General features: G+C 43.7%; 1 protein-coding gene across 5 annotated transcripts in view; it reads left to right on the top strand.

The window, feature by feature from the left end:
• Positions 1–6,616: 6,616 nt before the first annotated feature.
• The window catches only part of acsl4a (acyl-CoA synthetase long chain family member 4a), a 73,621-nt gene continuing 52,757 nt past the window's right edge, over positions 6,617–27,480 (top strand). For 3 of the 5 annotated variants that reach the window (XM_080187933.1, XM_080187932.1, XM_080187927.1), the window contains exons 1-2: positions 6,617–6,737; positions 7,117–7,329. The gene's annotated coding sequence lies outside the window, so the exon portion shown is untranslated. Of the gene's footprint in view, positions 6,738–7,116; positions 7,330–21,163; positions 21,183–21,842; positions 21,862–27,480 lie in introns of those variants that run through there. The other 2 variants (XM_080187930.1, XM_080187931.1) reach the window with 2 other exon arrangements.

Raw genomic sequence — 27,480 nt, 5'->3', positions numbered from 1 at the left:
AAGAAATAAAATTACACAATCACAGATGTCTAACTTTAATCAAAATTAAAAAATGATTCTTATACATTAAAATAATTAATTAGTGACTCCCACCATGAGTTCATACTTCCATCCATGAATGATAGTTACATGCATGATAGGGGCGGCATTGTAAGCCCACATTAACACTACAATGAAGTTACTTGAAAATCCCCTAGTCGCCAAATTCTGGTGCCTGATTGGGCACACTGAGGAAGAATTTGACATGGCCAATGCACCTAACCAGCACATCTTTTGGACTGTGGAGGAAACCGGAGCACTTGGAGGAATCCCACGCAGATATGGGGAGAACGTGCAGACTCTGCACAGTGACCTAAGCCGAGAATTGAATCCGGGTCCCTGGCGCTGTGAGGCAGCTGTGCTGACCACTGTGCCACCGTGCCACTCCATAATTTCTTTTGTTATTTCTTATCAGACCCACAGGTGCCTAATTTCTGAATACTTCAGGATGTTTAATCATTGCGCTGAGATTGACAATTATTTGTGTGGAGGATGAAAAGTAAAAGTGAGGATATGCAGCCCTGAGGAAACCCAGGATTCCTTAGTGTTTACATTGAGTAAATCCCAGAATCTAGTAACCCTGGGGCTCTGAAAAAGAGTCGTGTGAAACATTCACTCCATTTCTCTCTCCACAGATGCTGGCACACCTGCTGTGTTTTTCTAACACTTTTTCTTTTTATTTCAGATTTCCAGCATCAGGGGTATTTTATAATCACTGGGTGCAGTTGTAGAGGGAGTGGCTGATCTTACAATGGAGAAAACATGAAAAGAGGTCAACAAAGATAGCGTCATTATAGTTACCTAACATATTTGCATGCGTTTCCACTGGCTGTCCTGATTTCCTCCCACTGTCCAACGATGTGCAGGTTAGGTGGATTGGCCATGCTAAATTGCCCCTTAGTGGTCAAAATGTGCAGGTCAGGTGGATTGCATAGGGTGATGAAGTTAGAGCAGAGGATTGGACCTAGGTAAGGTGCTGTTTTGGAGGGTCAGTGCAGACTTGATGGGCCAAATGGCCTCTTTTGTACTGTAGGGATTCTATGCTATCCATCTGCTATTGGATCAAATGGACAACGTCAGAACAGCATTGTCCACTGACTTATGAGATTGCTGGGCAAACTGTAAGTGATCAATATGTGGAACAAGAGGATCTAAAAAATGTTTTGACACAATGTGCTAAAAACATTATTGATGTAAGAGCTACTGTTAGAAACATACAGCTCAGTAGGCCGTGACTTCTTGGCAATTGGAACAATGATGGCAGATTTCCAACAACAAGGAACAATGTGTGTGTTAATCACCATTACTGATAACTGCACCTTTAGATTCTATGGCCATAAACTCTGGAATTCCCTGGTACAGTAGCTTCCCTTTATGATGCTCATTAAAGCCTACTTTCTGCCTAATAACTCATTAAATGGCTTGATGTCAAATTTTGTTTGCTAGTGCTCCTGTTAAGCATGTTGGGATGTTTCTCTATATTAAAGGTGCTATATCAATAATAACTTGTTGTTATTGTTGCATTGCTATCAAATGACCCAGAAGGCTAGAAGTCTGTAGAGTTTTATATGCATGGTTCCTGCTTTAAACAACTCCATCCACCCCATGTAATCTGAAATATTGAATCCTACAATGCAGAAAGAGGCCATTCTGTCTATTGCGCCTGCGCTAACAACAATTCCATCCAGGCCCTATCCTTGTGACCCCACGTATTTACCCTCCAATCTCCCTGACACTAAAGGGCAATTGAGCATGGCCAATCAGTCTAACCTGCACATTTTACAGATTATGGGGGGAAACCCACACAGATTCAGGAGAATGTGCAAACTCCACATCAACAGCTATCCGAGGCTGGAATTGAACCCAGGTCCCTGGCGCTGTGAGACAGCAGCGCTAACCAATGTGCCGCAGTACCGCCCTAATCTTTTCAATTTTAAAAAACTGAACATTGCTCAGGGCACCAGCGATAACTTCCTGGCTCTTCTTTAAAATAGTGACATGAAATCTTCCACATAAGAACTTAAGAACTAGAAGCAGGAGTCGGCCATCTGGCCCCTCGAGCCTGCTCTGCCATTCAATAAGACCATGGCTGATTTTTTTGAGGACTCAGCTCCACTTGCCCCCCTGCTCACCATAACCATTAATTCCTTTACTGTTCAAAAAATTATCTATCCTTGCATTAGAAACATTCAATGAGGGAGCCTCAACTGCTTCACTGGGCAAGGAATTCCATAAATTTGTAATCCTTTGTGTGAAGAAGTTCCTCCTCAGCTCAGTCCCAAACCTGCTTCCCCTTATTTTGAGGCTATGCCCCCTAGTTCTAGTTTCACCCACCAGTGGAAACAACTTCCCTGCTTCTATCTTATCTATTCCCTTCATAGTCTTATATGTTTCGAGAAGATCTCCCCTCATTCTTCTGAATTCCAATAAGTTTAGCCCCAGTCCACAGCTGCCTGAGAGGATTGGCAGGGTCTCAAGTGTATTCACCAGAAGGCAGCACGATTGATTCAGTGCTGCAAGGGGAGGTCAACTTTGATCATTGCGCTTAAGTCCTGGACTGGGATTTGAACCCAGAATCTTGTGACTCAGACATGAGAGTGCAATCAACTGAACCCCAGATGACATAAAGGCAGAAAATGCTGGAAACACTCAGCAGATCTGACAGCATTGGTTGAGAGAGATACAGCGTTAATTTTTCGAATCATGACCTTTCATCAGAGCTGCTGCCACAGCTGACGTTTCTTGTTTCAGATTCCTAGTGTTTAGAATATTTTGCTTTTTGTACTCGTTTAAAAAAAAATGATATGTCTGAAGCCAAACTTGGGTCATTCGTGTTAAGGGTAATAAAGTTCATAATTCATGAATTATGATAACCCTTAATATTTGGGTTGGTTTTAATATGAACAAATGTTTTGGGACTTTTGGATAGTGTGCTGTCAGCAGGTATGACCTCTGCTGGTAACTAAATAGTTGCAATTCTTGAGAAAGTTACATCTCTCAACAAGTTGGAAAATTAAATCAGGTGTAGCTTCCTTCAATTTCAGGTGATGTCAGGAGGATGGGTTTGTGGAGGAGGTTGGTGGTCCATGTGCCACCCAGCCATTGCGTAAGGCACAGGGAGATAACTCACCCATTTACTTGCCCCATCCCACACCTGAATTTCCCAGTTATTAAACAGGGCAGAAACACATTAGATCCAAGTCCACACAAAATCATATTACTGTAATCCCTGTCACAGACATCTATCCCTATCTGTAACCACAACACTATATTCTGCACCCTCTCCTTTCCTTCTTCTCTACATACTCCATGAATGATATGTTTTGTTTGTAAGCACGCAATAAACAATACCTTTCACTGCATCCCAGTACATGTCACAAATAATAAATCAAATCAAATTTTGCCACAGTGGCTAGCTGCCTCTGAGCTGGGATTTCTGGGTTCAAGTCCCACTCTGGCCATGGAAGGTGTGTTCATAATGTGGCCAGACAGTGTGGGTATCAACTTGTAAGTCCTTCCAAAATATGCCAAGGTGATAAGAGTGGGAGGGGTTCCTGGCTATATATTTGATGGAGACACAGTGTCGTAGTAGTATTATCACTGGTCTAACAATCCACAGACCCAGGGTAATGTTCTGCAGTTCCAATCCCACCATGCAGATGGTAAAATTTGAATTCAATAAAATATCTGGAATTGTGATGACCATGAAACCATTGTCGATTGTCGTAAAAACCCAAATGGTGCATTGTCATTTAGGGAAGGAAATCTGCTGTCCTTACTTGGTCTGGCCCACATGTGAATCCAGACCCACAGCAATGTGGTTGACTCTCAAACGTCCTGTGAAATGGAGGACAGTCAGGGATGGGCAATACATGCTGGTCCAGCCAGAGATGTCCACATCCCATACAAATGAATTAAAAAAAAGGAAGTGAAGCCTTAACCATCATCGTGCATTGCTCCAGGCTATAAAAGTGAAAGTGTTATTAGAGCAACTCAAACTCCTCGCGGACGGCTAGCAATGTGTCAGATTGGTATCAGCAGCACAGGGTTTGATCCCTGTTCTAGCTGGGGTGGATCAGGATCTGCCTTCTTTCCTTACCTGTGGTGGTAATTGCAAAGCTGTGGGTCGGACCTGCCACTGGACAGAGAACTCAAGAAGACCTCCACTTCTTGGTCCACTTTGGCCCCACTCAGATGTCAAGTCCATTAGTCTAAGTGAATTGCGCACATCAGTGCAAGTTTGGGGAGGAGGTAGAGGAGAAGGAATGTGAACAATTTGTATAGAGTCTTTAACATAACAAAGGATGCCCCCTTCTGATAAATGCTATTCTCTTGCAAGAATCTATTTCATAGAGGTTGCTCCCTCTTCTTCAAATCCAGGAACAGACTGTGATACTCTCCTCCTCTGCTCTGTATACAAGGTTATGCCCTGATTTTATAACCTTTCATAAGGCATTAACTGCTGAGAGCTATGATGACAGAACCAAAGTTCTCTGCACAAAAAAGTGGCTACTGTATCCTAAGTGGGAAAATATTTACACAGATGTAGGTCAAAAGGAGCAGCCAGTATAAAAACAGTTTAGATTTAAATATTGCTGAAAAGGGGAAAACACATTGCTGAAGCTTTTCATCTAGATCTCATCAGGACAAACACAAGAATGCCAAATTTCAAATGATCACAACAATCTATACTGAAGAAGAAAAGGCTGCGGATTGGTTGGCCAGTCAACTCTGATTAGCTGAGGTGTTGCCATGGAGAAAGCAACAGGTAATTCCCCAAACTCCCAGGTCAGTCCAAAAAGGCTTGAGCATATTCCTTTTGTTTGCAGAAAATGTGTCCCTGCATATGAATGTATGTCGTTTATAGTGAGCAATAATTGAGTGTCATGTTACAAGCTCAACTCATTATTTTAAATTGGTTGTTAGTTTGCAGGTAGCAGGAGACATTTTGGTCTGGAGAATATGGTTTGTGCTCTGCCTATTATGAACAATAAGAAGTCTCACAACACCAGGTTAAAGTCCAACAAGTTTATTTGGCAGCACCAGCTTTTGGAGTCTCAAGCTCCTTCAGCTGGTGAGTGGGAGTTCTGTTCACAAACAGGGCATATAAAGACACAAAGTCAATTTACAAGATAAAGGTTGGAATGCGAGTCTTTACAGATAATCAAGTCTTAAGGGTACAGACAACTAAAAGAGCAGGTCAGAAGCTGGGAATCTGCAAAGATTAACTCACCAGAGCCTGTTCACCATCTACAAGGCAGAAGTCAGGAATATTCTTCACTTGCCTAGATGAGTGTGGCTCCAAGGAGCTCAACATCATCCAGGACAAAGCAGTCCGCTTGATTGGCATCACATCCAACACCTTCAACATTCAGTCTCTCACACTGACATGTAGTGGTGGCAGTGTGTACCATCTACAAGATTCACTGCAGCAACTCACCAAGGCTCCTTTGACAGCACCTTCCAAATCCACGGCTTTTAACACAGAGAAGAACAAAGTCAGCAGGCATATCGAACACTAAAACTACCACCTGCACATTTCCCTTCAATCCTGAGTTGGAACTATATCACCGTTCCTTCACAATCATTGGATCAAAATTCTGGGACTGCACTGCGGGTTGCTGCAGTTCAAAGGATGACACGGTGGTTAGCACTGCTGCCTCACAGCACCAGGGACCTGGGTTCAATTCTGGCCTCAGGTCACTGTCTGTGTGGAGTTTGCACATTCTCCCTGTGTCTGTGTGGGTTTCCTCTGGGTGCTCTGGTTCCTTCCCAGATGTGTGGGTTGGGTTGAGTTGATTGGCCATGCTAAATTGATCCTAGTGTCAGGGGTATTGGCAGGGTAAATATGTGGAGTAATGGGGATAGGGCTCGAGTGGGATTGTGGTCAGTGCAGTCTTGATGGGCTGAGTGGCCTCCTTCTGCACTGTAGGAACTCTATGATTCAAGATTGTGGCTCACCACCGCCTTCTCAAGGGCTATTAAGTTTATTTATTCGTTTCATAAGTGGGGTCACATTAACACAGCAATGAAGTTACTGTGAAAATCCCCAAGTCGCCACCCTGGTGCCTGCTTGGGTACACTGAGGGAGAATTTAGCACAGCCAATGCCACTTAACCAGTGCATCTTTTGGACTGTGGGAGAAAACCAGAACACCTGAAGGAAACCCATGCAGACACAGGGAGAACGCGCAGACTCCACACAGTGACCCAAGGCTGGAATTGAACCCTGGTTCCGTGAGGCAGCAGTGCTAACCATTGTGCCAGCTGGCACTGGGGAGTGAGTGAGTGAGTGAGTGGGAACTGAGTGATCTTTGCAAACTCCTTTTAAAGACAAGGTGGAAATGTGATGACGTCTGATCAGTGAGCTTAATTTCCAGGGCGGCAGAATCAAATGGAAACTGACCGGTCAGAGTGAGCCTCTCACCCTTTCCTGCAAGTCAGTAACTGCGGGGGGGGGGGGAACAGCTTTGCGGAACCGCATTACTCAGAGCCGGACACTGCGGATCCGGCATAGCCAGGGCGGGGAGAGGAAGCGGGCAGCTCCTCCATTGGCTGCTGAGAATCGAATCAGATGACGTACACCGTGTTTCCGGGGTTTCCCCCCCTCTGGAGGGGAGAGGTTACTGGCGGTCATTGACATGCTGTCGTTACTGCTTCCATCCTCACCAGTTAGAGCGTATTCAGGAGATTTTTGAGGTAAGCCGCGCTCATCAGTATCTTTCCACTTGGAATGATTACTTTCATCAAATTTTTGATTACGTTTTTTTTTACGATTTACGTTACATTTTTATAACGCTGGAAATTATATTTAACACGGGTTGCGAAGAGGTTCGGGGTGGTGGGGGGGGAAAGGATGAGTTTTTCTTACTAAGTCTCGTGGTCTTTCATTTTGGAATAGAAAATGACCTTTTAGGTCTCCTCTTTTTATAAAAGAAATTTAAAACCAAAAGAAGCCGGTTAAATTTAAAAAGACGAGGCGCCACTGCGTCTTAAGTGCTCGTCATCTGTGCGCAGATCTGCATGAGGCTGATCCCTGTGTGTCTGATCAGTCCGTGTCTGGTTGAACCTTTTGCAGATAGCGAAGTGAGCTGCTGGATGCGGAAGGAGCGCCGCTGAGGTGAGATCCGGCGCCACGTTCTAAATTGGAACGCTGATACACCGTGCTCGCAGCTGGGTACATCGCCACGTTCCAAATCGGAACGTTGATACACTCGGCGCGCAGCTGGATACATCGCCACGTTCTAAATTGGAACGTTGATACACTCGGCGCGCAGCTGGATACAGCCAGGTAATGTCCAACCTGTGTCATTGCCCCCTGAGCGCCTGGCACTCTCTCTCCCTGGTCCCATTCATTCAAGACTTGACATCCATTTATGTGGCCAGCTTTGGCTGTGTTCGCGGCTCCTGCTTGCACGTTTTACTCTCCATTGAAGTAAGACATTGGCTCTTGTCTCTCTCCGCACCCCCGCTCCCCCAAAGTGTTGTCCATCGTTTCCCTCCTCCCCTGTCTGTAGTTTTTCTTTTTAATTTTCTCCAGTTGGAAAGTGGTTTAAATTAAAAGCCACTCCTAAATTGAAGAGGGTACGTTGACACTTCTTTCCCTCTTCCACGCCTTCACCCCGCTAACCGTTCCCGCCCCAACACCTAACGGCAGTTTTTAATTTCCACTTCTGCCTTTTGGCCAACTGTACTTTTGCTTTTCGAAGGTGGTTGTTTAGAAAGCAATGGGAATATTGATTTTATTTTTCTGCTTGGGTGATGAAGCCGTTTAAGGGAAAAAGATAATGAAACTAGGTTCATCAGGAGATGATGCCATGTAAGAGTTCTGTATCATAACATCATGTGGCACAGTAGGAATCATTTGGCATGGCTGTTTCTTTGAGAGAGCTGACCAATTTTGGTCCTGCATCCATCCATCCATCCCAAAATAACTGCACGTTAGCCCTTGTGCAAATTAGTGTGGGTTTATTCATTAGAGCCTGCCATGACATTTGTGGTTAAAAAGTCTGACAACGCCAGGTTTCAGTCCAACCGATTTATTTGATAGTAAACTCACTAGCTTTTGGGTTCGAAAGCTAGTGAGTTTACTATCAAATAAATCAGTTGGACTGAAACCTGGTGTTGTCAGACTTTTTACTGTGTTTACCCCAGTCCAACGCTGGCATCTCCACATCGTGACATTTGTGTCCACTCCTGCACTGTAATCGGGCGGGGGGGGGCGGGATCCACCAAATAGTTATCCTTGACCACCTCAGCTGCATGCTGCCCATTCTGTGACATCTGAGAGGTGATGCACTCAGGCAGGACAAACAGCGCAAGGGAATTAATGATTGCCGGGACCCTGGGGAGCACTGAGAATTGGAGGAATCTTGGAATCATAGAATCCTGTAGTGCAGAAGGAGGCTATTCAGCCCTATCCCCATAACCTCATGCATTTAGCCTGTTGGTCCCCCTGACACTAAGGGGCAATTTAGCATAGCTAATCTACCTAATCTGCGTATCTTCGGACTCTGCTGACTGACTCCATCTCGCTTCCTAGCAACTATCTGAGGCTGAAAAAGGATCATTAACAGCCCTGATGTCATCTTTGACCCCGAGGTATGGCTTCAGATCACATCCGTGCCATCCCTAAGGCTGCCAGCTTTCACCTCCGAACCACCACCTTACTCTGTCGCTGCCTCACCTCATCTGCCACTGAAGCTTTCATTCACATTCCGGGCTTGGTTATTCCAATGTGCCCCTGGCTGGTGACCCCTCTACTGTGGCTACGCTCGTGGCCAGGTGCCCTAGAGAGGGAGCATGTGGTGTCCACGGGTGCAGTTGACGCCTTCCGTGCCTGCTGGGCACCGCCGGGGCTGGGATGCATTATAGACCCCGACAATCACATTTTGATTTGATGTGTCTTAAGTTTCCTTTGTACTTTTGTTTTTGTTCAGGCTGTTTCCCTTTTGGGGAGCTGCCCTTTTTACTTTGTCCTAATTTACTTTGAGTTTGTCTATTTGGTTTGACTTAAAAGACACCTAGCTGGTGCCACTCATTCTACCCTCTGTAAAATTGAGATCTGTCGTATTGCGCACCGAATCCCATTTGTACGTTACCCTTGGTTCCTGGTTAGACAATGCTTTTTTTTATTTTTCAATTCTCATTGTTTTAAATCTTTCCATGGTCTCGCTCCTCCATATCACTAATCTTCCCAGCTGTACAACCCTCTTTACAACTCTGCTCCTCTGATTCTTAAGCACCCCTGAGACTCCTTTTAATTGGGGAGACAGTGGTATTGTTGCTGGGCTGGAGATGCAGGGTAATGCTCTGGGACCCTGGGTTCGAATCCCACCATGGCAGACGGTGAAATTTGAATTCAATAAAAATATAGAATTAAGTCTAATGACGACCATGAAACCGCTGTCCATTCTTGTAAAAACCCATCTGGTTCACTAATGTCTTTCAGGGAAATCTGCTGTCTTTGCCTGTTCTGACCCACATGCAAAACCAGACCCACAGCAATGTGATTGACTCTTAAATACCCTGGGGAGTGGGTAATAAATGCTGGTCCTGGCAGTGAGGCCCATATCCCATGAATGAATAAAAAAGAATTTCCCCCTCTAAATCTCTCCATTATCCTCTAGGTTGCTTTTTAAAATATATCTTTTCAACCAAGCTTCTGCATACTTGGCCTAGTATCTAGTTGTGTTGGTTAATGTCTGAATTTGTTACACAGTACTTACATAAAGTACGTTAAGGCATTTTACTGCGTTAACAATGGTATGTGTGTGCGTGTATGCATAAATTCCTGACTGAAATAACATCAAATTAAATCCTCTGTATGGGACGGAATTTCTGGCTTTTTTCTCTAATGTTTTTGCCAATTGTTTTAAACCTGTCATTTTTCATTACTGAAATACTGCGGGAGGAAACAGTTTTATAGAGGATGCAGTAAGTTTGCTACCATAACTTGTTTGGACAGTGTCTTTTGCGTAGTAAACTGCCAAAGAAAATTGAAACTGAACAAAGAAAATTTACAGCATAGGAACAGGCCTTTCAGCCCTCCAAGCCTGCACCAACCATGCTGCCTGACTGAACCAGAGGTCCCTGTCCTTCCGGGGACCATTTCCTGCTCTTCCCGTTCTATTCATATATTTGTCAAGACACCCCATAAAAGTCACTATCACATCTGCTTCCACTACCTCCCCTGGCAGCGAGTTTCAGGCACTCACCACCCTCTGTGTAAAAAGAAAAAACTTGCCTCGTATATCTCCTTTAAACCTTGCCCCTCGCGCTTTAAATCTATGTCATCGTCCCCCCACCGTAATTGATTCTTCCACCCTGGGAAAAAGTTTTTGACTATCCATTCTATCCATGCCCTTCATAACTGTAAACTTCTATCAGGGCGCCCCTCACCTCTGTTGTTCCAGTAAAAACAGAGTTTCTCCAATCTCTCTGCATATCTGATGCCCTCCATACCAGGCAACATCCTGGTATATCTTTTCTGTACCCTCTCCAAATCCTCCACATCCTTCTGGTCATGTGGCGACCAGAATTGAACATTTTCCTTTTTGTGCTTATTCCTTGGATATAAACTGAGTAATTTTTGAACAGTTGACACAGCTGTTGTGAAGCTGATTGTTTATCGTTAAGTTTAATTGTTTTTGGACATCTTTGGCCTAGGTGCTACTCAAAAGTTAAACAATAACCCAACTTAATCCAAGCTGGTTATCAGCAAAAGTGCAGCTTGCGTTTGTGCACCTTCCCCTAGGCTTCAAGGCTCAACTACAACTTCTTTTACCCTGAGCAGTTTTGCTGAAACTGCAGACTCGGCTGTGAGGTATGGACCCACAGGTGCTGTACTGCCAACTTTATTAGTTCATACAAATCCCATTTTTGAGTATAGACCAATATTGGATTGGCAGGTGATTTTATTGTGGGGAGGCACCACCACTGAGTGTAGAGTTGTCATCATCCAACATTCACATGTATCTTTTTCAATGTGCACCAGGAACACTTTCCAACACCAAGCCGCCCAGCCTTTGGAATTCCACAACACAGGTGTAGCTGCTAATCTCCTGAACCACTTGCTCAACCCCATCTTTGAAGTCTTTATCCCCAGTAAAACCTGTTTCACCATTGCTGTGCCTTCTAATTTCATCCCTTGAGAGGCAAGCGTTTGTTAATGTACAGTTATTTAGCCGCCAAGTCTGGCTGAGCCACAGTTTTGGTATTCTGTCAAGCCTGCTCACCTTGAGAGGAAAGAAACCCTGTTTCTGTTCTTGTACCAATCTCCTTGTCCTACTGTGTTGGCAACCAAGGACTTCCATTGGATTGGTCCATGGCAATGCTGAGCAAAGTACTGCAGTGGTTTGCCATTGTCTTCTGCAGCATGGCAGACTAAGGAATGTATTGGAGGGTTTACAGGTTGATAATAAACCTATTTGGCCACATGATGAATACATTTTCCATGGTCACCAAGTCCTGAAGTGGGAATTGAACCTGGAGCTTCTGGTCCAGAGGTAAGGACACCACCACTCACCAAAGTAGTGAACGTCTCTCAAATCCTTTCCCCAGGCCACATCACCCTCACCTCTTCACTGAGGTCAGCTGTTTAGTTGCCTGTGTTATCCTGGCTCCCACTGACCAGCAAGTCAAACCTGCCCCACCCTTGGCTCTTGTCCCAGCCTAGACCTCACACTGGGTGTTTGCCACTTGGAGTTTATTTTGTCCAAGAGACTTGCTCCTTGCTCCCCTGACTGCATTTCTAGTGAAGTATTGATCGTTCCCATTGCTAAGTATATACGAGTGAAAGAATGATATGCTGATGGAATTAGGTGGAGTTGGGTGGGAAGAACCTCAAATGGAGTATTAATATGGATACGGATTGTTTTGGCTGAATGGTCTGCTCCGTTATGTACATTCTCTGCAATATTTCAGCTCAAGTATTGATGAAAGCCTCATTTGTGCCTTTGTATCCTCTAGTTTCTGGCTTTCCTCCCAGTATAATCTTCCAAAACCCAGCTGGCCATATCACACCCCATACCAAGAACTGCTTATTCATTACCCAATCATCAATGAACTGCCCCGCTTTCTGTTTCATCACCACCTCAAACTTCTTCATCTCATCCTGCTAATCAATTCTGCTCCTGTGTCCAACTTCCACCAGCCCTAACTCACCCTCCCCAAACCCTCAATTCCTATGGCTCTAGTTTCTTGCACAATTTCCTTCTTTGTCTTTGCCCTTCTGTTTCTGATTGTCATCAGCCATCTAGACCTTGCACACAAGGACACCCTGCATAAACACCTCTCCATCTTTCCAGACTCTCTCTCGCTCTATGACCTTTTCTGATTTCCTCCTTTTACCTCGGATCAGTACAGCATGGGAACAGCCCCCCCCAATCTTAAGTGCATGCCCCCAAGTATTAGACAAAGCTGTGCTGGTTAGGTGGATTGGCCATGCTAAATTGCTCCTTAGTGTCCCACGAGGTGTAAGTTAGATGGGTTAGCCATGATAACTGGGTGGGGTTACGGAGTTAGGACAGTGTAGAGGATCTGGACATGATATTCTGTCAAGAGAGTTGGTGCAGATTCAGTAGCCCCAATGGTCTCTTCTGCACTGTAGGGATTCTATCAGATCTCCCCTCAGCATATACCATTCCAGAGAAAACGATCCTAATATGTCCAGCCTCTCCTTTATAGCTCATACCTTCATGGTCCATTTCTTTAATACCCTCTATTTAGCTAGTCTGGGAATGTTGCGTGTTGCATTGTATGAATGTGATTCGCTCTCAGTCCCAGGAGTTTGGAGGCTCACGTCATTTGGGGTTTGTACTCAAAGGAGAACAATGTAGAGTGTTTAGTAAAATTCAGTTCCCAAGTTACACAACTTTTTATCGCATTTGCAATAATTTAGATCTTGTCTGAGTTCTCCTACTTCCATTCAGCTCAGCTTTGAGTTGCCTCTCATGAGGATCTGGCTGCCAGCTTGGTTTTCAGCAGTGCAAATCTTGCTGCTTGAGTTTCCCCTATCCACTGGTCATAATTAGATTCCAAACCATTGGTATCTTAATAATTGACATTGTCAGATTGTAGTACTTGCCATTTGTACAAGCTTTGCAGAAAATGGTGTATCAAATATTTAGTGACTGATATATTGTACAGATTTTTTTTATTCCTCCTAATTCAATAGCCATTTAAATAAGAAAGTAAAGAGGAGACAGTGGCCTTGTGGTATTGCCACTGGACTAGTAATCCAGAGACCCAGGGTACTGCCTGTGAATCCCACTAGGGCAGATGGTGAGATTTGAATTCAATAAAAATCTAATGATGACCCATCTGTGGTTCACTAATGTCCTTTAGAGAAGGAAATCTGCCATCCTTACCTGGTCTGGCTTTCATTTGACTCCAGACCCACAGCAATGTGGTTGCCACTCAAATGGAGAGCAGTTAGGTATGGGCAATAAATGTTGGCCCAGTCAGCTATGCCCATGTCCTGTGAACAAACGATAAGAAAAATTATTTCCAGATGTGCTGGTTGCAGTTGAGCATTTTTGAGTTTCATGCTCGCAGTTGGACTTACTTTTCAGTTTGTGATGCTGGTCCAAACGCGCTGTATGGCATCGGTCAGTCATTCAGTGAATGTAAATGGACTTTCTGCCCCTCGGGTTACCCTACACCAGTTGTTAGTGTGACGATTTTGAGAAAAAAAAAACCTCGTACCTATTTTGTTTGACTTGTTCACTCTTGACTTTGTTTTGACTGGGTTGAGCTTTGCAGCACGTGCCAACTATTTGTTGCGTGTTGGCTTGAACCTGACTTGCCCCAAACATCTTCGAACCATTAGAGGATATCAATGGTTGAGTAAACCTGAACTATGTGGCTTAAGGTGAGTCACTCGTCATTACTGCGGTGTGTTAGGCAAACAAATCAAAGATTAATGGCCCTTGGGTAATTGAGGCTTTCTCGTTAGTGAATGTACTAACTACTCCCAAAGATTAGTGTTTCATGCTACAGTATTAATTTATTTACAAATCATTGATGTATCCAAAGTCTCCACGAGTTGTATGTGTGTGGAAATGTTTCTTTTAAATTCTCTTTTATTTCCAAGTATGTCATGCACTATTTTGGAAGCTTTCGTACCAGTAAAAATTATCTGGTATTTGTTACTGTTAACAATGTATTTGAAGGCACTTTAACTTCCAGTGGCCCTGCTGCTCCCCTTGAATTGGTAATCATAGAATCCCTACAGTACAGAGGGAGGCCATTCAGCCCATCAAATCTGTACTGACCACAATTCCACCCAGGCTCTATTCCCACAACCCTCAATTATCCTAGCTAATCTCCCTGACACTAGGGACAATTTAGCATGGCGAATCAACCTAACTCTCACATCTTTGAACCAAGCAGGCTGTAGATGACCTATAATGTGAAGGGTAGAGCAGTGGTTGTGAAACAATGCCTTCCAAATTGTTGCTGAGTCAAAATCCTCCCTAACAGCTCTAAGCGTACCTACCCATGTGGACTACAGCAGTTCAAGAAGCTGACTCATTATCATCTCCTTGAGGTCAATTAGGGACAGGCAATAAATACTGGCCTAACCTGGTATTCCCTATTTCCCATGAAGGAAACGGAAGTGTGATGCAGCGTATTTCCCCTGCTACTTTTAATAGCGGGATTTTCCTTGTAATGTTTACCTCCGTGCGAGTTCTTGGAAACGAGCAGAAATCTGGGCTTATCAGGCGAGCGTTATCTGGTTTCAGCGTTTTATACATATTCACCAGTGCTTCATAGTTCTGCATAGCTGGAAAGAACGGGGCTGGTTGTATGACATCTTGTTTTAACTGAGCAACTTGAATCATTGCAGTGCATCTCAAATGATATCTTATGGTTGTCATTCTCATTGCAAACCAATAAATCTTTAGGAAGCTTAAATGATTGTCGTTGGCTCTGTCTAAATGTTTGACATGGCTGAGAATCAAGGACAGCTGATATTGGAACAAAAGTTCGACTGTTCAAGGCTAGCTTAGTCTCCAGTCTGTCAGTCATGGAGGTTGGGGTCGGTATTCAAGGCAAAACCCACTGTTTGTAAATTTACACTCCAGTCTGGAAGAATTCCAGTTTACTTCATTGACGAGGCCAAGTAAACACCTGTATTTGCGTGCGCACACAATTGGGAAATAATCTCACAATGCTATAGTTGATGACTACGTTAAAAACCATTTCTGTGTTGAAATCCAAACAAATCGTTGTTTGAAAGTCAGGGTTCACGACCATTCAACCAATGTTAGTGACTTAAAAACAAGATGTTAGGGGGAAGAAACTCAGTCGATCATACAGCATCTATGGGATCTGTAACCCCTCGTTAAACCTAACAGTTAGAGATAGGTTTTCTACAAAGCTCATGTCTCTGAGTGGGACATGAACTCACAACCTACTGACCTCGACAAAAGCCGAAAGGTTGTGACTTAAGTCAGCAGTTTAGGGAGGACATAAAACTAATTATATAAGAACATAAGAAATAGGAGCAGGAGTAGGCCATCTAGCCCTTCGAGCCTGCCCCGCCATTCAATAAGATCATGGCTGATCTGTCGTGGCTCAGTTCCACATTCCCGCCCTCTCCCCATAACCCTTAATCCCCTTGCCTATCAAAAACCTATCAACCCGCGTCTTAAAAATATTTAGCGAGGTAGCCTCCACCACTTCAACGGGCAGAGAATTCCAGAGATTCACCACCCTTTGAGTGAAGAAGTTCCTCCTCAACTCCGTTCTAAACCGCCCCCCCTTTATCTTGAGGCTGTGCCCCCTAGTCCTACTATCCTTTCTGAGCGGGAAGAGTCTCTCCACCTCTATCCTATCCATCCCATTCATCATCTTATACGTCTCAATGAGATCTCCCCTCATTCTTCTAAACTCTAACGAGTACAAGCCTAATTTATTCAGCCTCTCCTCATAGCTCAACCCCCTCAACTCCGGCATCAGCCTAGTAAACCTCCTCTGCACTCCCTCCAAGGCCAAAATATCCTTGCGTAAGTACGGCGCCCAAAACTGCACACAGTACTCCAGCTGCGGCCTCACCAATGCCCTATACAGCCGCAGCAAGACCTCCCTACTTTTATATTCAATCCCCCTCGCTATGAAGGCCAGCATCCCATTCGCCTTCCTGACCACCTGCTGCACCTGCAGGCTGGGTTTTTGCGACTCATGCACAAGGACCCCGAGGTCCCTCTGCACCGTCGCCTGCTGCAGTTTTTCGCCACTTAAGTAATAACCCTTCCTACCATTATTCCTACCGAAGTGGACCACCTCGCACTTGCCAACATTAAATTCCATTTGCCATTTCCTGGCCCATTCGCCCAGCCAATCTAGACCCTTCTGCAGACTCTCCACACCCTCCGCACAACTATTTATTTTAACTGTAAAGTCCCCTAGTTGCCACAATCCAGTGCCTGTTCGGGTACTCTGAGGGAGAATTTAGCATAGCCAATGCATCTAACCAGCACGTCTTTTGGACTGTGGGAGGAAACTCGCACAAACGTGGGTAGAACATGTGCAGACTCCACACAATCAGTGACCCAAGCTGGGAATCAAACCCAGGTCTCCGGTGCTGAGAGGCGACAGAGCTATCCGCTGTGGCCTCTGGGTCAGATGAAGTGTCACTCAAATTCATTTGGCACTGAGAAAGAAGCATCTTCTGTAGAAGGAAACCCGAGAAGAGGGCTGCTTCCTTGAAAGCTTCCCTCTCTTGCTGCACCAGCCATCTTGTATGGTGTTATTATTAGACTTCTAAGAACTTTCTTGTGTGGCAAAAGCAACCGTTTGTAATAAGTAGGAAGTCCTTTTCTGTGAGCTCATTTCGTTAGAAGGTTGTCTCTGGTCCAATTAGTTCCTGAAAAATCTGTCTTGCAGCGTAGGGGTTATTCCTGGATGTGTGTTTTTATCGGTCCACCTTGGTGTGCACCTGTTGAACTTTTGCGTGATGTGAACAGTTTTGACTGGGCATTCAATTGTCCAGCCTAATATCACGGGGCTTGCCAATGGGAACATTTTCTTCAATATCATCTGTGTCACTTTGAAATCTAGATTAATAGCCCCTTTTGTTGCAGTAATGTTTGACTTTGCTATCAGGGCTTGGTGGGGGGAGGGGGTGCTTCATGAAAGGGTGGTCCCAGTGGGTGTTGAATGCTTTAGATGTTGCCATCACAACTGGACTGGCAAAAACTTTCGGTTGGAACAGATGTCCTTTATGGGTTTTTGTACTGCTTCATGTCTTTCTCTGGGCTGTGTAGACTTCCCCATTGTCTTTGACTGATCTTGCCATTTTTTTTAAGTGGGTGTTTGTGGATTTGTTTTCAATGCCATTGTCCAGCCAAGGTGCAATCGATGCCAGTTGTTGTGAACCTGCCAAATTAAGATTATTGTCACTGTGTTTCAGAATCCCAATCTGGAGTTCCTCCACCTCCCCACTCTCAGTGGCTATTTGGTGCTTTTTCCTGAGCTTGTCAAGAGCTTTACTGTGCTTAAAAATTGTGGCTATCGAATGTCCCCTTTATTTCATTATCCTGCGACGTAATTTAACCTGTGTAACTTGCAAGCTAGTTTTGGAATTGGATAAAAGAGTGGGGAGAAAACTCTCCGCTATTATGGAGCTGGTGGAATGCAGGAGAAAGAACTGTAATTTTCTTCCCTATTTTGAGCCCCTCCCCCACTAGAAACATGACCACACAAATCCTTATTTGGAATGTATTTTTGGTATAAGGAACTGTTTTATAAACCAGTGCACATTGTTCATGGACTTGGATGTTCTGTTTTAGGAAGAAAACAAAAAGTCTGATAAAGTTGCTCTTTTTGAGCTCTGTTAATTGATCTCGAGTGAGAATAGTTGGCTTTGTGATTTACTAGAAGCCATTCCTAGAATCCCAACAATGCATTCGGCCCATCAAGTCTGCACCGACCACAATCCCACCCAGGCCCGATTCCCATAACCCCATACATTTATCCTGCTAATCCCCCTGATACTAGGGGCAATTTAGCATGGCCAGTCGACCTAACCCTCACATCTTTGGCGTACGGGAGGAAACCCACTCAGGCACTGAGAATATGCAAGCTCCACACAGTGACCCGAGGCTGGAATCGAACCCAGGTACCTGATGCTGTGAGGCAGCAGTGCTAACTAGTCTCTGACCATGTCACCTCCGCGCCGCCATCACCCATCTCAACATTAAGGTAATATAATGTTTTGAAATCCACAGTTGGCAAGTGAGGCTGGATGGATGCTAGGGAGTTGACGAAATGACCTTCTGATTTAGCAAATTAACGGCATATTTAAATATCCAATATATTTCCAGTCTTATGATTTAACCAGGAACAAAAGGCAAATTCCATGTGGTATTTGCATGGTAGTTCAGACTCCTTCATTACGCCCTCAGCCCAGTCTACTTGCAGTTTCAGCTGTTTGAAATGAAATCAAATCTCTCTGGAAAAAGTGTCTTTTCACCTCGTTCAGCTTCATCTCCCAGACAAATGTAATTTTGGATGCTGTTGAATTTGAACTGGGTGTAGTTTTTAAAATATGCAGGCACTGAATACTATTCCAACATATGTCATTGTTCCAGACCTGATACTTGATAACACATTGTGCTCTAGTGATGTTGTTTACCTGCAGTTATCAAATTACTTTTCTTTCGTGTAACTGTTTGTGTGTGTGTGTGTGTGTGTGTGTGTGTGTGGTGAGCATTTGGTCGTTGAGCATGCGTGTTACTGAAAGGTGGTGTGCGGTTTTTTTATCTCTGATCAGTGCTGGACTTGTCCAGATAGATAGCAGAGGGGCAAAACGCAGAGCCAGTGGCAGGAAGGGTGGGGAGAAATTGTGCTTTCCATGGCTTAGGTGCAGAAAAGGGCAAGATGAACTATGGTGCTTTCCACGACTGAGTAAGATTAATGACATTTTCCCTGAAGGATGATCGCTCTGGTGAGATGTTGGAGGACCACTTCCCACCCAGAAGAGAGCAAGCACTCCAGGGCCAATTCTTATGAGAATGGAACGTGGAAAAGCAGCCTCCAGGGATTGATCTCTCTTTTTTTTTGTGTGGTGTACGATTGTAAAGTATATCTGTTATACCTGATTATCTCTCGCATACCAGCACAGTGGTTAGCACTGCTGCCTCGCAGCACCAGGGATCCAGGTTCAATTCCCGGCTTGGGTCACTGTCTGTGTGGAGTTTGTACATTCTCCCCGTGTCTGCGTGGGATTCCTCCCACAGTCCAAAGATGAGGTTAGGTGAATTGGTCATGCAAAATTCTCCCTCAGTGTGCTGCAGCTGTATAGGGCATTGGTGAGGCCGCAGCTGGAGTACTGTGTGCAGTTTTGGGCGCCGCACCTGCGCAAGGATATTTTGGCCCTGGAGGGAGTGCAGAGGAGGTTTACTAGGCTGATACCGGAGTTGAGGGGATTGAGCTATGAGGAGAGGCTGAATAAACTAGGCTTGTACTCGTTAGAGTTTAGAAGAATGAGGGGAGATCTCATTGAGACGTATAAGATGATGAATGGGATGGATAGGATAGAGGTGGAGAGACTCTTCCCGCTCAAAAAAGACAGTAGGACTAGGGGGCACAGCCTCAAGATAAAGGGGAGGCGGTTTAGAACGGAGTTGAGGAGGAACTTCTTCACTCAAAGGGTGGTGAATCTCTGGAATTCTCTGCCCGTTGAAGTGGTGGAGGCTGCCTCGCTAAATATTTTTAAGAAGCGGGTTGATGGGTTCTTGATAAGAGAGGGGATTAAGGGTTATGGGGAGAGGGCGGGAAAGTGGAACTGAGCCACAACAGATCAGCCATGATCTTATTGAATGGCGGGGCAGGCTCGAAGGGCTAGATGGCCTACTCCTGCTCCTATTTCTTATGTTCTTATGTTCTTATGTTCAAACAAGTGCCAGATTGTGGTGACTAGAGGATTTTCACAGTAACTTCATTGCAGTGTTAATGTAAGCTTACTTGTGATGAATAAATTAACTTTATGGTTGTTGGGTGTTTAATATTCAATGCCAGGTAATCACAATTAAAAATTGCACATATTAGAAGACCCTTCTTCAATTGTGTTTCCTGGCTGTTTACCGTGAGCCTTGACAATTTTAAGTATTTAACATGAAGTTTAAAATGGGTTAGACTGAGTTAATAGTTCTGAATATATTTGAATAGCTTCCTGCTAATGCTGCAACCCAACCGTTGTTCCTCCTTTCCCTAAATACTTTTCATGTAGATTGCATTCTGCTGCATGCTGGGGTGGGAGAAATCGTCTTTTAGAATGGCAATTTCTAGAATATTCAGTGGTAAACAGTAAGTTAAAGGGGCAGGGAAAGATGGACACACTGATATATCTGTTGTTGACCCTTGAGATAAGCTGTAGACCGTATAGTGGAATTATTTGCTCCCTGCTGGGTGTGGCAAAAATAATGACATTAATTGAGACCTTTGCAATTCATGGTAATCGTATTATAATATAGAATCCCGGCAGCACAGGAGGAGGCCATTCAGTCCATCAAGTCTGCACCAACAATAATCCCACCCTATCCCCGTAACCCCACATATTTACCCAGCTAATCCCCCAAAACTAGAGTCAGTTTATCATGGCCAATCAACTTAACCAGCGCATCTTTGGACTGTGGGAGGAAACAGGAGCACCCAGCGGAAACCCACGCAGACACAGGGAGAATGTGCAAACTCCACACAGTGACCCAAGCTGGGAATCAAACCCAGGTCACTGGTGCTATGAGGCAGCACTGCTAACCACTGTGCCGTCCTTATATACTCACTGAAGAATAGTGCTGAATCAGTTGATTGTGTGATGGAGGCATCTGCTTTGCATTTTTAACAGTCAGTCTCCAGGCACTAGCAGGAGATTATCATTGGTGATTGACTGCACTGGCACCTGGTATAGGGAGAGCTACCAACCTTGTCCCTGCTACAAGACACATCATAAAGAAAGTAACTGCATGCTACCCCTCGAGCAAAAACTGAGAATTGTGTGCAGGACTTGCCTGTGATCTTGCGTGGCACGCACTTGGTGACTGAGTGCAATATGAAGTGGTAGAATGATTAAGCACTCTTTAAATTTTGATCAAATTGTTGTCAGAATTGAAATTGGAGATCTGTTTGCAGCATCAGGTATGTGACTAATGTTATGTTGAAGGTGCACTTTTAATTTTCAACTGAGGTAAAACATGTTGTAACTGCATTTATTGGTTATATCATCTAATGAAATGAACCTCGTCAGAATGAATTATGGTGTTTGGGATGTAAAAAAATGTGACCTGCAGTCTGCACAGGGCGATTTGAAGAGTAGTTGTCAACTGGAGTTCAAATTGTTTTAATATTTCTCTTGTGTGGTTGCCTGACCCTCCATCTCTTCTTTGAGCAATGTATCTCTTGTAAATGATGGCTTTGTTCCATTAGCCTTTTTTGCTCTACTGCTTTGTATGTGTGTTTTTTTTTACCAACGCGGGAGTACTGTGTCACAGTATTACAACCAAAAAGTTTTGATAACTCGGATGGGAGAGTGTGCTAATGAAGATGGATTAACAGCTGCATGTGGTTTGTGAATGTCATCTTTATACCCTGAAAATGTACATTGCTGTCCACATAGTGCGCACATGGGATATTGGCATTGAGATTGTTACTGGTCTGACAAAAGCATAAGGCTGTTGCTGTTGATTCTGACCTCAGATTGTGTCACACAGGAGAACATTGCTGCAGCATAGGATGTAATTAGAATAGTTCCCGTTTCGCATTCTGAGAGCAAGCTGTCAGGAAAATTGCAAGCTGCCTGTACTCCAACCAACTGGTGGTAAGCATCCTTAATTTTGCTTGGTTTTTTTTCCCTCTGGTTTGTTCCTTAATTTGGGTTAAGGAACAGAACAACCGTATTTTCAAGGTGGAAAAGGCATGTCTGCTTTTGGAAGGGGTTATTTCAAGTCAGCTATTCTTAGAATAGAACTTGCTTGTGGCAAAAGCCCTGAACTTCTCTTTTGAGAGAGACGTTAAAGGGTGATAAATCACCGGCTTAGTTCCAAGTTACAAACCCATGTTCTTGAACGATGTTCAGCCCACAGGGAGGCATGATAAAATCTAAAACAAGAGTTTCTACTTGTTTAAAAGGACTTCAAAAAGGAAAAGTTAAACACTAAGACTTTTTTTTAAAAAAAAACAAAGTTTACATCTTTTCATTTGTTTTTTAACCTGTTTTGTGCTTTTTAATTTGTGGTTTTTAATCTGGTTTGTGTTTAATCTGCGTTATGGCTTTTAAGTAGTGTTTAACTCTTTATAAAGCTGAACTCTTTTGTCGAGAAGGACACAGAGGAAAGGGTTTAGATGTGCTGTTTTAATAATATATTGAGTGCTTGCTAAAATAAGACAGGAGTGTGGAGTTGTCTGTTGCTGTAGTGAATTGAATTTGATGCTGTCCGTAAGTGGATGGTTGAGATGTGTGATTTGCACCTGCGGGCACTGGGTGGGAAGATGTGTCGTACAGAGTGGGGTGAGCATTGAACTGCCTGCTGATTGGCGAGGCAGGCAAGCACTCTATTGCTGGGAGAGGAAGTAGCCTTAACGCTGAGCAAGCGAATGAAATATTGAGCAGGAGCCGTGCGACCAGAAACAAGGCTGCCACCTGACATTGGGCAGATTAATGAAGAAATATAAACTCTATTCACTGCTGTTAGCCAAGCTCCTGTTGTTGTGAGGCCCAGCATTTTTAAATAAGCAATCTTGAATGTTCTGCGGTGATATGGCCAGAGATAATTAGGGCTAAGGGAAGCCTTTCAGCTCCTTTTTGTTTCTGGATGAGCAGACTGAATGTTGGGCATTTTAAAATCTTCTCCTCTTCCTCTCCCTTCAATATTCCATGTCTGAGCTGCTTTGTCCCTGACGTGTCTAGTACGCATGTGTTTGCTTAAAATGTGAGTGTGAATATTCTGAGCGATGAAGTATTACCGTGGTAGCAGTAATGTCACCCCATCCTCCTGTGTTATGAGGGAAGGGTGATGCACCAGTGCTGCAGCATTCATTGAAACGTGTTTAGAAGACCTGAAATCTAATAAGTGCAAATCTCTTGAGCAAAAACACTGATCGCAGTCTCACTCTGCAATCTGTTATGTTAGGAATTAGGCTGGTGCCTATGTAGACTTTTATTCTTAACGTGAGCCTTTAAATTGTTGTCTTCTGGATACTTTTCTGAACCTCCTTTTGTAAATTCCACAAAAATTTATTTTTTTTCTGCTTCGTTCATTTCCCCTTTGGGCCCACGCCTTGCCCCTTCACCCATTTTCATCACTTTGCCTCCATCTGGTCTCTGACCTCTTACCTACTTGTCACTGAGAACTGTGTTGGCGAGATACCAGCCAGCTTAACTTTGGCCTCCCCTTGCCCTCTCTAACATGTCTTTCCCCCTAAACCTGCTGCGCTCATTTCTCCTGGGTCCAACCCCAATTTTGTTATCAAACGTGGTGCCATTGTTGTCTGCCACATAAACCTCCATCTTATAAACTTTAGGGGGAGGTGTGACACCTGCCCCTTCGTCTCCTCACTGTCCAAGGCCCCAAACGCTCCTTTCAGGTGAAGCAGTGATTAAATTGTACTACTTTCAATTTAGCCCTCTCTGTATTTGATGGTTACATTATGGTGTCCTCTACACTGAGGAGGCTAGATGCAGTCTTGATGGACTGCTTTGCAGAATGTTTCTGCCCAGTTTGCAAGCATGATCCTGCCCTACTGAGCACTTAGCATTTTAGTTCACCATTTAGCTCATGTTACATGGCCAGTGGAGCCCAGCAAAAGATGGGGGAAACAGCACCTCCTTTCCCAATTAGAAACCTCACAGCCTTCTGGACTCAACATTGAGTTCAACAACCTCAGTCCATGAACTCTGTCCTTTTCCCCTCCAATTCTGATTTGTATCGTATGATTTTGTTTTCAATGTTGGCCTTTTATTCTGCTGTTAATATAGACACTTGACCAATGCTTTGTTTATTTACTGTTACCGCTCACTTTGCCTTGTGTTCCATGACATTTAATCTCCTCTGTCCTCTAGTCTGTCCCTTTCCCTCCCCTGCCCCACCCATGCTGTCCCATTTTTAGCAGCATAAAACCCAGTCACACTTCTGTCTCTTCAATAGTGATCGTGAGTCATATCAGACTCAGCATTAACTCTGTTTCTCTCTGCACAGATGCTGTCAGACCTGCTGAGTTTATCCAGACCGTTGTTTTTATTTCCGATCTCCGGCATCCACAGTATTTTGCATTTATGTTATACTTCCATTTAGCCAATTGAAACTTAATCAATCAATTGCACAGTAAACCTTTTATTTTCTGCAGAGTGGCTTGTGCTTCTGCCTAGGGTCTGTAGCAATGTAACAGGGTGTTGTTTTCACTCACAATGGTAAAAGAACAGAATTGAGTGCCAAGCTGGGAGTACAGAGCTCCATCATCAAGTCTACTGATTTCCCAAAGTGAGTCACGACACAGCTGGCCTACGACGCAGAAGGCAAAAATATTGGAATCGACTCTGAACAATGGAACTGGTGTCCAGGAAATAGTGATTGTTTGTTATGTCAGTTATGGAGAAATAAATGGAAACCTGGCCACTGGACAATTAGAATGTTCTCCAAACATATGCCCCTGTGCGCAGACTCAAGTAGAATGCATAACAACATTCGTTGGTCGCACTTCTTTTCTATTATTCCAGGACAGCATTGGAAAATCAAACCCGACCCCCCCCCCCCCCCCAGCCCCAGCCCCCTCCCTCCCCAAGCACTTTGTACAATTTAAAACTGAAAGAAGGGATTGTCAACTGAAATCCATTTGACTGTCTTGAAGATTGAATGGTCAGCAGGGTTATTTCTGAGATGGTGAGTTGGTGTGCCAGATGAGACGACATTTTGTTCCAGTTTAAAGTAGTGATTTGGGTTTGAATTAAATTTTTATTGGAGCAAAGACTTGGCGTTGGACAGATCAGGTCTGTAGATGTGCTTAGAGTAAGAAGTCTCATGACACCAGGTTATCTCCACATCGATGTGCTTAGAAGCAAAACATTCTGTTGTTGAGCAGCAATCAGTTGAGTTCCGTTGAGGAATCCTGTCTGATATTTGGGGTGTCTTGGTCCGTATAAACTTGTTATCAGTATGCTCCATGCTGTTTTTAAGGGAGGTTTAGTCTCATAATATTAAATGTTTGAGTACTGACCAGAATAGGCCTAGGGAAATCCTTTTCCTAATTGGGCGAGATGCCCTGAGAGCAACTACACGCTTGGTGAACTGTTATCAGTGCATCTTTGTATAGCAATTATTTAGAATTATGTGGAAGAAAAAGGGAAAGAAGTTAAATCCATATCCTGACCTTTCAATGTTGTCAAGCAAGTAGGTTCATTGGAATTTGCTAAGTCAACATGTTTGAAGAGTGTGGCACTTAAAACGAAAATCTGACATTGTGTGATGGTGATAATGATACTTAGAATAATTATACGTTGGGTGTGCACAGGTTTTAAACTTCTGTTGAACACTTTAGAGTTTGATGTGAGTTGCAAACGTGTTTTCCATTATAGTCATGGACATCGTAACTCAAACTGCTTTCTTAAATCGTACAATATACAGGACATAACAAAGGTTCTGATGACGTTTAGAGTGTGTGCAACACTCTGCAATACAACTCTACTTTAAAATAAACCTATTTGAAGCATTACACTGTGCAAGAAAAGTTGAAACCGTTAGTCCAGTGCCGCCATTTTCATAAAACGAGGTTGAAAGCTGAATTAAGGAATGTCGATAAACTATTATAAAAGCTGACCACCTACAACAAGTACTGATTTGTCCACGTTTTGCCTCAAACTGACTTCAAGAGATATTTCACTCAATTTTTAAAGTTGTAACATCTCCATTTAGGACCCTGTTTAATGGCCACCCTCTGATCAAACTTTTATCTTTCCTTTCAACAATTTTCCTTCAGTCGGAGCTCATCATTCCTCTGAAGTAAACTGGAAAGTCTTTTTCATGTTGAAGGCGTTATATTTTGACTGCGGCTCTTTGTTTTTGAAAATATGGTTTTTTTTTCAATTGATTGGAAATTTTGCAACTTGAGGACTGAGACGATGCAAGACCGCATTCCGAGGGGAAGGGAAAATATAAAGAGGGAGACGTTTTCTATAATCCACATGCCCATTGAAACTCATAGCTGTCTACAGGAAAAACTGAAAATGCAAAGTACTGGATATTGAAATAACGGCTGCCACATAATTCCCACGAGAACCTCCTGGAAATACCAGATGGGTGAAGTATTTCAAGGCCGAGCTATCAGCTGTTAAGACATTATATGTGACACAGGTGGTATCAAAGCCTTCAGCTGAGGAATCCAGTTGAAGGCGGTGCTCTCTCTTTCCCTGCCTTTTGCAACAAGGGTTGGAGAAGCCAATTTTGCCAGAAATTGGGACCAGGTAAGAAAGTTGCCCTTTCTTTGACTCAAGAAGTCCTTGTTTGGCTCCTTGTTGGTCAAAGCTTAAATAATTTAATATATTCTGATCTGGAAAAGAAACTTAAAATCTTTGTGACCAGCCCAACATGTTGAATTGCAGGGTTCTTGTTCACCACTTCTCATCTGGCAGTACCAAAATAAACACCAATTCAACTAGAAAGGATCAGAAGTGACCCTGTAGTATGTACTGAAGAATTTGTCAGCGTTCTATTCCGAGAAGGTCTTGTTTACTCTCTGAGAATGAAGTGGTTCTGTCTTTTCATTTCAATAAGCTCAGGCACAAGTAGGCAATTTAATAATGAATCTCCCTCCTCACCAGGTAAAAATCGTCATCATAAAGTTCCTGGTTTTGTTACTTCATTTATTTCGACTGGTATTTCAGAGCCAAGAATGATGACACTTGTATCCAATAAAATGTTCCACTGCAGTAAATACATTTCACGCAAGTTTCAAAATCAAACTTTCTCACATTATGCAATGATTTTATACTCTCAACCTAACTTATGGGGAGGTGGATGGTTAGGCATGGTGTGCGTATAACTTTCTTTGTCACACGCCTCTCAATAGGTGGTTCTTTAGAACACCCAACACTGACTTCAAACACAACTATAGACTCAAAATCAATTGTCAGTCCAGTGGGATAGAAGGAACATAGAAAAACTACAGCACAAACAGGCCCTTCGGCCCACAAGTTGCACCGATCATATTCATACCTACCAGGCCTATCTATAACTTCCAATCCCATTAAATCCCATGTACTCATTCAGAAGTCTTTTAAAAGACCCCAGCGAGTTCGCCTCTATCACTGATGGCAGCCGATTCCACCCACTCACCACCCTCTGAGTGAAAAACTTACCCCTGACATCTCCTCTGTACTTGCTCCCCAGCACCTTAAACCTGTGTCCTCTCGTAGCGACCATTTCAGCCCTGGGAAATAGCCTCTGAG

This window comes from Carcharhinus amblyrhynchos, chromosome 4 (genome assembly GCF_965287045.1).
Source record: "Carcharhinus amblyrhynchos chromosome 4, sCarAmb.v2.hapA, whole genome shotgun sequence".
NCBI classification, from domain to species: domain Eukaryota; kingdom Metazoa; phylum Chordata; class Chondrichthyes; order Carcharhiniformes; family Carcharhinidae; genus Carcharhinus; species Carcharhinus amblyrhynchos.
This window is presented reverse-complemented; position numbering and strand designations above follow the sequence as displayed.